Source organism: Saccostrea cucullata, unplaced genomic scaffold (genome assembly GCF_032062105.1).
Source record: "Saccostrea cucullata isolate Sc308-1 unplaced genomic scaffold, CSIRO_AGI_Scuc_v1 ctg26, whole genome shotgun sequence".
Classification (NCBI taxonomy): domain Eukaryota; kingdom Metazoa; phylum Mollusca; class Bivalvia; order Ostreida; family Ostreidae; genus Saccostrea; species Saccostrea cuccullata.
This window is the reverse complement of record NW_026935606.1, coordinates 77109-89571: the sequence shown is the minus strand read 5'-3', so window position 1 is coordinate 89571 and position 12463 is coordinate 77109.

Sequence of the window (12463 nt, the reverse complement as noted above, 5' to 3'; positions counted from 1 at the left end):
CACTTTTATCTGTTCATCTTAATCGTTTGTTTTCATGGAGATTCGAATTCACAGTGAACAATAATAGATGTAAATATTTAGATGAATAATGATATTTAATGATAAAAAGATCCTATTCCAATATGTTTCATTTGTCTATGTCTTTTGATATTACAATCATTCTTTTTAATAACGTATATGAAAAGTATTATTGTTATTAAAATATAAATTTCCTTATAAGGTATTGGAGTGCAAGCCCTTCCAGGGTCCGCCCCAGAAAATGGTCCCAAAACACCTATTCGAATAACAGACGGTAACAAAAAGATAAATGTGGGAACTAAAACGGACGAGAAGAAGGGGGTGGGCACCGGATACTCTTTCCGGAAAAACAAAGCGGGAAGCAGTGGAACATGGTCCTTTTCAAAAGGGAAGGCTTTATCGATTCCGCAAAGAAACATTTCACCAGACGTTATGAGATCTAGGCTTGCTACTTTAATGAAATCCATTGGTTTACTTAAGAAAGGATCAGCTTCTTCACCTGCTTCAAAAAGTAGTGGGAAGATTGTCACAAAAACTACCAAAATAACAGAAATAAGAGGAAGTTCTAAAGGATCTGATAAGCCTGAATTGTCACTCGCCTCTTCTTATGATGAAAGAAAATCAGCAAAGGTCCCTGGCGTTAAAGTGACATCTTACAAAGTCACATCTGTGTCTTCTGGTCCAGATGAGAAAAATGGAGCTAAAGTTTCACGAAAGAGTTTCTCATCTTCCTCAAAATCATCGTACTCTAGTAGTTCAGGGGGAGCTCTTTCTAAAAAAGGAACCGCTACAAAGTTCTCGGGACCAGACGAAAAAGATGGAAAAATCGCGACACCAAAAGCCGGGTTTATTTCGAGAAGAACCAGGACTAAAATAACAACAATCAAAACAATGCCTAATACTTATTCCGGTCCTGATGAGAAAGATGGGAAGAATATTGTATCAAAAAAAGTACAAGGACGTAGCAAATCATCCATGAGTTTCAAGACAAAATCTGCCTCTTCGCAATCCACTTCATCTTCTTCCTCAAAATTAAGCTCATCTTCAGGGAGAAAAGTAATGAAGCAGTCCGGATCAAACAAAGTTGGATCTGTTTCAAGTTCTGCATCCAGCGCAGGATCTTCATCATCTAAAAAAGCTTTCGAAGACTTGAAAGCAAAATTAAATCGCTTAAGGACTGGGTCAAAGCTTGTTTCGGTAGAAATTAAAAACAACATGAATAATAAAAAATACGAAATAGACAGTAACAAGTCGTCTTTGTCAAAACAGAAGAAAACAGCCCAGAAGACAGTTAGCATTCCAAATGGAAAATCTGTTGGTCGGACAAATTCTCCAAAAATAAGCAATGTTCAGATGAAACAGATGTTGCAGAATATCAAGGGAATAAACACTGCAAAGAAATTTTCATCATCAGCATCTTCAGCTAAGGCAGTGAAAAGTGTGAAGAGTGGAGGAAAACTGCTTCCAATTCAAAAATCCAACATAAAGTATAAGGGCCCTGACATAAATAAAATGAATAGCGAACAACGACAGTCTTTTTTAAAAGCACTTGGTCTCATCAAAAGAAAAAGTACTATAACATCATCAAACTCTCTCAGTTCTGGTAAGAAAATGTCAACCCAGTCCTCCTCATCTGCTTCAAAAGGAAAATTTTCTCTTACTAGCGAAGTCACAGCGAAGAAATCATCAATCTCGAAAAAGACCACAGAGAAAGACACACCGGAGACCCCTGAGGCAAATTCAAAATCACAAAGTCCAAGTAAAAAAACAGAAACTAGCATAAAACGTAAATCTAACAAGCCTCATTACAGTGTTCAGTATTCAAAACTAGATACTGAAGGTAATCCTCTTGAAAATTTAAATGAAATGTCAGCAGATACTATGGAACTTGCGACCCGATCTAAAAACAAAGGAATAAAATATACATTCCCTTCCAGCAAAACAAATGATGTTGGAATAGGAAGTAGTAACAGTGCAAGTAGATTTGACTCTGGACCCGGGAACGACGTAGGAAAAGGAAACAGTAAAAATAAATATGATTCGGGACCCGGAAATGATGTTGCAAAAAGCAAAATCACAATAATGAGGAAGCCTTTCGAAATTGATTCTGTAGACCCTAAAAATAAAGGATTTAAATCCACTTTAGTAACATCCAGCAATGTAAGAAAATATGACTTTGGTTCCAGAAAACAAGTAGGAAAAGGTAATGGCGTAAACAAATACGACGCCGGCCCTGGAAATGATGTTCGTAAAGGCAACAGAGGTCCTGGACCAAAAAATGAAGCAATTTCTAAACGCACAGGATTTAAATCAACTTCAAAATTATCCATCATTGCCGGACTTTATGACTCTGGACCTGGAAATGATGTTGGGAGAAGAAATATGGGAAGAAAATTTGATTCTGGACCTGGAAATGACGTTGGAAGAGGCAACAGCGGCAGAAGATATGATTCGGGACCAGGAAATGATGTTGGAAGGGGAAACAGTGCAAGGAAATTTGATTCTGGACCTGGAAATGATGTAGGAAAAGTTAGCAGTGCTCGAAGATACGATTCAGGACCTGGTAATGATGTTGGGAGTGGAAATAGTGCTAGGAAATTTGATTCTGGACCCGGAAATGATGTAGGAAAAGTTAGCAGTGCTCGAAGTTACGATTCGAGACCTGGTAATAATGTTGGGAGAGGAAATAGTGCTAGGAAATTTGATTCTGGACCCGGAAATGATGTAGGAAAAGGTAGCAGTGCTCGAAGATACGATTCGGGACCTGGTAATGATATTGGGAGTGGAAATAGTGCTAGGAAATTTGATTCTGGACCCGGGAATGGCGTAGGAAAAGGCAACAGCGGCAGAAGATATGACTGGGGACCAGGCAATGATGTTGGCAAGACCAATGTTAAATTAGTAGGCAAACGTTTCGAAGTTGATTCTGTAGATTCTAGAAACAAAACATATAAGTCAACATCAAAATCTTTCACCATTGCAAGAAAGCTTGATTCGGGACCCGGAAATGATGTTGGAAAAGGTAGCAGTGTTCGAAAATATGATTCTGGACCTGGAAATGACGTAGGAATAGGCAACATAGGCAAAAGATATGACTCAGGACCAGGGAATGATGTTGGCAAGAGCAATGTTAAATTAGTGGGGAAACGTTTCGAATGCAATTCTAGGATATATTTTGATTCGGGACCCGGGAATGATGTTGGAAGAGCAAACAGTGCAAGGAAATTTGATTCCGGACCTGGAAATGACGTTGGAAGAGGCAACAGCCGCAACAGATATGATTCAGGACCCGGAAATGATGTAGGCAAAAACAATGTTAAATTAGTGGGCAAACGTTTCGAAGTCGACTCTGTAGACTCCAGAACCAGGGGATATAAATCAACCTCAAAATCCTCCAGCAGTGCCAAAAGTGATGTTGGAATAGGAAAAGCAATTTGTTAAATTACGTTGGAAGAAGCAACAGCCGCAACAGATATGATTCTGGACCCGGAAATGATGTAGGCAAAAGCAATGTTAAACGTTTTGAAGTCGACTCTGTAGACTCTAGAACCAGGGGATATAAATCAACCTCAAAATCCTCCAGCAGTGCCAGAAAGTTTGATTCGGGACCCGGAAATGATGTTGGAAGAGGAAACAGTGCAGGGAAATTTGATTCCGGACCGGGAAATGACGTTGAAAGAGGCAACAGCCGCAACAGATATGATTCAGGACCAGGAAATGATGTAGGCAAAAGCAATGTTAAACGTTTTGAAATCGACTCTGTAGACTCTAGAACCAGGGGATATAAATCAACCTCAAAATCCTCCAGCAGTGCCAGAAAGTTTGATTCAGGACCCGGAAATGATGTTGGAAGAGGAAACAGTGCAAGAAAATTTGATTCCGGACCGGGAAATGACGTTGGAAGAGGCAACAGCCGCAACAGATATGATTCAGGACCAGGAAATGATGTAGGCAAAAGCAATGTTAAACGTTTTGAAGTCGACTCTGTAGACTCTAGAACCAGGGGATATAAATCAACCTCAAAATCCTCCAGCAGTGCCAGAAAGTTTGATTCGGGACCCGGGAATGATGTTGGAAGAGCAAACAGTGCAAGAAAATTTGATTCCGGACCGGGAAATGACGTTGGAAGAGGCAACAGCCGCAGCAGGTATGATTCAGGACCAGGAAATGATGTAGGCAAAAGCAATGTTAAATTAGTGGGCAAACGTTTCGAAGTCGACTCTGTAGACTCTAGAACCAGGGGATATAAATCAACCTCAAAATCCTCCAGCAGTGCCAGAAAGTTTGATTCGGGACCCGGAAATGATGTTGGAAGAGCAAACAGTGCAAGGAAATTTGATTCTGGACCGGGAAATGACGTTGGAAGAGGCAACAGCCGCAGCAGGTATGATTCAGGACCAGGAAATGATGTAGGCAAAAGCGATGTTAAACGTTTTGAAGTCGACTCTGTAGACTCTAGAACCAGGGGATATAAATCAACCTCAAAATCCTCCAGCAGTGCCAGAAAGTTTGATTCGGGACCCGGAAATGATGTTGGAAGAGGAAACGGTGCAAGGAAATTTGATTCCGGACCGGGAAATGACGTTGGAAGAGGCAACAGCCGCAGCAGGTATGATTCAGGACCAGGAAATGATGTAGGCAAAAGCAATGTTAAATTAGTTTTGAAGTCGACTCTGTAGACTCTAGAACCAGGGGATATAAATCAACCTCAAAATCCTCCAGCAGTGCCAGAAAGTTTGATTCGGGACCCGGAAATGATGTTGGAAGAGGAAACGGTGCAAGGAAATTTGATTCCGGACCGGGAAATGACGTTGGAAGAGGCAACAGCCGCAGCAGGTATGATTCAGGACCAGGAAATGATGTAGGCAAAAGCAATGTTAAATTAGTGGGCAAACGTTTCGAAGTCGACTCTGTAGACTCTAGAACCAGGGGATATAAATCAACCTCAAAATCCTCCAGCAGTGCCAGAACGTTTGATTCGGGACCCGGAAATGATGTTGGAAGAGCAATCAGTGCAAGGAAATTTGATTCCGTACCGGGAAATGACGTTGGAAGAGGCAACAGCCGCAGCAGGTATGATTCAGAACCAGGAAATGATGTAGGCAAAAGCAATGTTAAATTAGTTTTCGAAGTCGACTCTGTAGACTCTAGAACCAGGGGATATAAATCAACCTCAAAATCCTCCAGCAGTGCCAGAAAGTTTGATTCGGGACCCGGAAATGATGTTGGAAGAGGAAACGGTGCAGGAAAATTTGATTCCGGACCGGGAAATGACGTTGGAAGAGGCAACAGCCGCAGCAGGTATGATTCAGGACCAGGAAATGATGTAGGCAAAAGCAATGTTAAATTAGTGAGCAAACGTTTCGAAGTCGACTCTGTAGACTCTAGAACCAGGGGATATAAATCAAACTCAAAATCCTCCAGCAGTGCCAGAACGTTTGATTCGGGACCCGGAAATGATGTTGGAAGAGCAATCAGTGCAAGGAAATTTGATTCCGGACCGGGAAATGACGTTGGAAGAGGCAACAGCCGCAGCAGGTATGATTCAGGACCAGGAAATGATGTAGGCAAAAGCAATGTTAAATTAGTGGGCAAACGTTTCGAAGTCGACTCTGTAGACTCTAGAACCAGGGGATATAAATCAAACTCAAAATCCTCCAGCAGTGCCAGAAAGTTTGATTCGGGACCCGGAAATGATGTTGGAAGAGGAAACGGTGCAAGGGAAATTTGATTCCGGACCGGGAAATGACGTTGGAAGAGGCAACAGCCGCAGCAGGTATGATTCAGGACCAGGAAATGATGTAGGCAAAAGCAATGTTAAACGTTTTGAAGTCGACTCTGTAGACTCTAGAACCAGGGGATATAAATCAACCTCAAAATCCTCCAGCAGTGCCAGAAATTTTGATTCGGGACCTGGAAATGATGTTGGAAGAGGAAACGGTGCAAGGAAATTTGATTCCGGACCCGGAAATGACGTAGGAAAAGGTACTAGTGCAAGGAAATTTGATTCAGGACCAGGTAATGACGTGGGAAAAGGCAACCGAGGCAGAAGACTTGACTCTGGACCTGGAAATGATGTCGGAAGGAGAAAGATCGCAAAGAAAACGTCATCTTCAAAAACCAATGGAGTTGGTGCTAACTGTAAACAGGGAAGATTCTGTGGCTCTGATGGTGTAGTTTATAACAACGACTGTGAAATAACACCGTAAGTATTTATCATAATTGATTAACGAGTAAAAGGCTTTTTAAAATCAGCAAATGTTATCGAGACTCATTCTTAATATATTCTAAAAATCTTTTATATAAGGAACTAACTTACAAGTTCATCAATCTAGTGCAGAGGGATATTGAAAGAAAAAACTCTTTATAGCTTATTTGCAATTCTCACACAGTAGAAATGCAAGTTCATTTGCACTTTTTTTGTCAATTACAATTAACGAAGTAGAATTGGATTAATTGGAATAACGTATGGTCCTTTATAATAACAAACAACAAATAATTATATCGCTTTATTTCAAGTAACAGATAAAATGAGCTTTAGTATTTTTCCTTATTTTGCAAAAAATAATTATTTTCATTACATGAACAATACACAACTCTAACTTTTAAAAATAATTTTTGATATAGTAAAAACTTATTTGATTATTTTAGCGTGTAATAAAGTGTCTTTTATGTTTATACACACGTTGAATTTAAACTTCGATTCAAGACATGAGTCTAACCACGATTAGTCTCTAGCATACCTGGTCACATTGTTTTTGCAAACTGTTGCTGATTCATGGCTGAAGTCACTAGAGGATGCTGAAAAAAAAAATCACACTTTTATAAATGGCCAATAGTGTAATGTTTTCAGCTTTGGTAGTTTTAAATAAATGCAAAAATTTAGAGATAAATGTAGCCAATTGCAAAAACATCATTCTATAAATATATATGAAAGGTACGTTCCTGGGGTCCTTTCAATAATACAGACGACGCGTCCGATAATTAAAATATATACTAATGTCGTGATCGAGCATCGTAAAAGTATCATTCATTAGGCACGCGCGGGATAAGAAAACAGCGTATATCTATTTGATTTCTTTGCTAACATTGTCCGCATTTTCGTGACAAATATTACATGAAGATATTTTTTTCAGATAACAATACTCTTTTACTTATTTTGAAATCCGAAAAATAATATAAGGTGAAATAATTTGTGTGTTTTTTTTTTTTTATAATTTTCAGCTCAATAGAATATTAAGATATAAGTTATGAAAAACTTAAGGCATTAAGACTTAAATATTTCTCTCTTTCACTAACAGTTCTTAAATGAACATTCCTAGGGAATATAATCTTATATAACACCGTAAGTATTTATCATTAAGTATAATCTTAAAACAAAATCCTTATTACAATTTACACTAATATTCTATAAAAGACTAAAAATATCGATGAAAGATCTGAAAACCGTGCACAAATGATTCTGAAATTTCTATCAAAAATAGATGTCTGATCAAATAAACAAAAGAGGCATCCAAAAGACGTTACTCAGCATTGACTGTCGACCGAGACATAAAACAACAATAACATTAATGAATACACAATGACTTATGTAAATTACTAATACATATATATGTAATGTTAGATGGTAGGTGACACGTCTCTCATGATAAATATCTTAACACTCCGGCTTACTGCTTATGTGACTATTTTCGTGTTATATCCGTCGTAATAAATCAGTCGGCCCTACATTGACCTCTGTTTTTCCCCTTGTGTCTATGTCAAAACTTCTTCTTACTTTGCATCTTTTGTGTAAGAATAAATAAATGTTTTTGGACACTGTGTAGATAAGAGATAAATTTCTTTTCATAATCTTTTAATAAATAATGATTACTTATTTCATAAAATCGGTGAACTTATTTCCTTGCGTACTTCCAAAGTAGCTTATTTATTACATTTTTATTACTATTTTCAAAATTTTATTGTAATTATTTTAATAAAATTGATGCATCTCCAAATAAAATAAAGACATGCATGATTATATTAAATTCAAGACAGGTCTAACAGAAAAATTCTAGTTTTGTTTCTTAATAATTTAACCTAGTTGAATTTCACTTACATTTTGTTTATAACTGAATTACGCCTTCTAGGTGTATTGTTTATAAAGAACATGATTGCTTTTATATATAAATCAACTTCAAATTACGCAAAATTTAATTGTAACGTCAGGCGGTTTGATACCTTTTTATTAGTGTTGGCAACAAAACCGGTTAACCGTACGGTTAGTAAAATTGCTATTCGGTTAATAAAATGCATCTTATATGGTAAATAACTAAAAAAAAAATGTTAAATTGTTTATAAGCGTACAAATAAATATTTCTCTAATTTTCTTTACCGTTAGACTTAATGATTTATGGTTTCACTAATACGATTGATTGGTTTTCACACTTAATTGATAGCTTAATTGGATTGCCAGCAGGTTATACAAGTTTTGAAGACCAAAGTTATAATTACCTCATTAAATAATTTAACAAGATGCCGCCAAAGACATGCACATGTATAGCTTGGAAGTATTTTTAAAGAACAGTTGAGGGCATACTTGTAAATTGTAATTAATGTGAATTGGAGTTATCGTGACTTCAAATTTTTAAATAATTATTACCTGTGTGACATATATCGTTGATAAGCAAAACTGATGAACGCCATTGTAAAATAGCGTGACACGTTGAATATTTTTTTCTTCTATTTAATTATTTTTTTGATTATAATTATATTTAAAATTCAAGATATTTCGTTGTTCTTTTTAAGTTGATAAATAAAGTTAATTCACAATACCTTTGTATTTTATTAGAACCGATGAGTAAAAGATGAGATAAATGATACATATGAATAAATCATCCGAGTAACCGGGTACTCGCTCGGAAGATTGAGCGAGTAACCGGTTACTAAAAATCGTCCGATTTGCCAACACTACTTTTTATACAAGTCAATGTGGCGTAAGCAGCATAGTTTATTCATCAAAAGAAATTTTATCCAATCAAAGTGTTCATTGCAACGAAAGTAAATTTTTACAGAAAAAAAATGCAGTTATATCTATTCTTTTTCAGGTTGTAGATAGGGTTAAAGATTGAAGAAGTCCACAAAATAGTTATGATAGTTCCTTTACAAATCAGTCATGTATCCAAGTCATGTATACTTACATGTATCTTTAATTGGCTTAAAACTCCCTACAATTTATATTTGAAATGGGTAAAATTGAGTTTAAGATTTGAATGATTTGAAGATACAAATATGTCAATATTAATTTCCTTTTCATAGACATGCATACTCGGAATTTTAATCTAATATTACATATAATTTGATGTCAAACTTTTATAAAATGCATATATAGTTACTGATGTTTTTGTCTTGGTTTGTGATAGCTTAGTGATAATAAAAAGCAAAATAGTACACACTTAGGTTATATCCGATAATGGTTCTAACATTTATTTTGACATTTTTTTAATTTCATTTTGAAAATATTTTTTCCCTTTACAGGCCAGTATATAAGGATTGTGATGGCGACTGCCCTTGTGCTCTTTCCGTCAATGGTAAGTACAATGTAATTCTCTTTAAGTAAAACTTCCAACCAGCTGCCTTCAGTGAAGCTAGTATTTTGCCAAAATACAACAGAACAACTTTGTGATTCCATAAATGTCATTTATTAAAAATGACGATAAAATCAAAATTATAAAAATTACTGGGAGGCCAAAAACCAATAATTCCTGTAACACACATTATAGGTAAAACTGACCAAAATGAGTACATATAACATAATTACAACAAACAAATTACACTGAGGTTGGCCTCCCAGAACTAGATGTATTTGGCACAGCGAGAGTTGAGTAAAATTAATTCATTTTAACAACCTGAAATCAAATGAAATTTAACTTTAATGAAAATAAGACAGATTTTAAAAAGAAAAATGTTTGATCAGACGTGCGGAGTTTTCCTACGACTAAGCAAAGATGTCTTATCCGTCCAGAGTTTCATGTATGAACAAAAATATAATTTCTCTAGTTGAATAATAAGATATTTAAACTGAATAAACTTTACTTGGTTGAATCAGGTGCTGCTTTTGGAGGCTCATCTTTCACACCCACAGAATTCCCCTTAGTTAACGCTGCTCCTACCACTGTGGCAGATGCATGTCCAATGTGTGTCCTTGAATACAAACCCGTGTGTGGGTCGGACGGAATGACCTACTACAGCGACTGTGAAAGAGATTGCAGGTAAAGAGTATCTAAAGAAATAAAACAGTAATGTGAATTAAAAAGATGTTTTTGATATGAGAAGATAATGCCTAGTGGTCCAATTACGTCTTGAAAATAGTGTTGAAAAAATGTAATCACATTATATTTATGATACGATATCTTTTATGTTTAAATTTTTTTTAAACTCCTGTTTTAGAGGTGCTTTCAAGGAGTGTGATGGTGAATGTCCCTGTCAGACTCATATTCCTAGCGTACCAGGAATTATCATCACACCAACTGAACAGTATCCCTCCGCCACGGAGGCGCCATTTTGTTCCTGTCCAAATAATTACTACAGTCCAGTTTGTGGAGTAGATGGACAAGTCTATGATAATCCTTGTTTGCTTGGATGCGAGTATGTACATCAACATTTATAAATATTCTTTCTTTTATATACAATATACAAAAGTGAAAGTAGGTATTTCAAAAAATATCTTTAAAGAAAACAAATAAACAAATTTTCTGGAACCTAAAATTTCATCAAAATTTTTGAAGCCGACATTCATAACAAACACTTTCGCACATAACGCTTGAAATGTTTTCTGACCATATGTTTATAGCTTGAACTGAAATGTGAGAAGTTGATGCATTTTATTTTATTTTATTTATCAGTAAAGCAAGGATTTATGAGGAAATGATTTCAGCGTGAATAATTAAATGACACATCCAGAAAGGAAATGAATAAATCTGAAACATTTTAAATAATCCCAATAAAAATCTATAATATAAGTAAGACAATTACTAACGCGTTTTCTTCTTTATTTTAACAGAGGGGTCTTGAAGGCATGTGATGGCGTTTGCCCATGCAGACAGGGAGCCAGCAATGATATGTTTGTTCCAGCGTTTGTTCTAGCATACTCGCAGACAGATTGTGGAAAGTGTTCGTATCTGGACGATGAGCCAGTCTGTGGGTCTGATGATACTACATATAGGAATGAATGTTACGCCAAGTGCAAGTAAGACATAGCCTTTTACATTGTATCTTTTACACAATACGGCACAGCAACACAGAAAGCAATTTCAGTTGAGAATGGACAGCCAAATGTTTGAAAGCATGGAAAGCATTATTAAATTATTAAAAGAATTTCAAGACAAAGAAAAAAGATAATAATTACCAGAAGTCATTTGATTTTCGGAGGGGCACAAACAAAATTTATGCAAATTTGATCGCTGCAAATCCCGCGAAGATTTGGGCATCCTGAAAATTTTGGGATGCAGTGAAATTTTAGAGGAAGATACAGCCCTGATAAAGTAGCTATATCTCCTTTAAGTGTTATATACTATAAACGTATTACATGTGTAGGGGCGGGGCACCAATGCCATCGTTGCCCCTGTTATTCCGACTATGCTTTGCTAGATACCTTCAGTGAATACTACATTCAGATGATCAGGAATTTAATTTTAAAACCCTTTATATAACCTTGTTCAAGTAAACTCATTATAATTGAAACTGGTATTGCTGTGTTTTATTCGTAGAGCTATTATGACTTTATAATTAATACTAGGTAAACATTTCTTAAGAAAAAAGGAAAGATTACTGCACATTTATAACTAAGTGATCAAAAGACTATTCCCTTTTACCTTACCTATATACATATCAATGCTATTAGTTATGTAACACATATACTTTCATTTAGCTGTAGCTTTTTGTATATATTGATAGACCGGAGAGCTTTGAAAAAACTGTATATTTATTGCGCACAAAAAAATGCGCTCGGTTCTCGATTTATTTCTCTATGTTTTTAAAGCCCTAATCTCAAAATATTACTAACCGTGTGTTCCTAACGTATTCTTTGACTCTTTTCACAACAAAACATTCCTCATAATTGTTGTTAATAGTCCTCCTGGCCCTGATATTGCAATCATCGGACATTTCGCTTATTTATACTGCCATTTTGGTTTCAAAGATAATTCGGTCCAATGTGCTTCGTTCAGATGTCAAATACGAGAGAACTTGATAGAGGAGAGAGTAATTTTTTGAAATCTTTGCTTCCATTTTTTGCAATTGAGGTAAGACTTTGGAAGAATTAATCAAGAATCGAGCGCACTTTTTTGTGCGCAATAAATATACAGTTTTTTCAATGGGTGGCACTGTAGCTCTCCGGTCTATCAATAATTTTTTTTCGGAGACCTACAAATCTGCAGCTAACTTTTATTATGCCTATTTTTGTAAG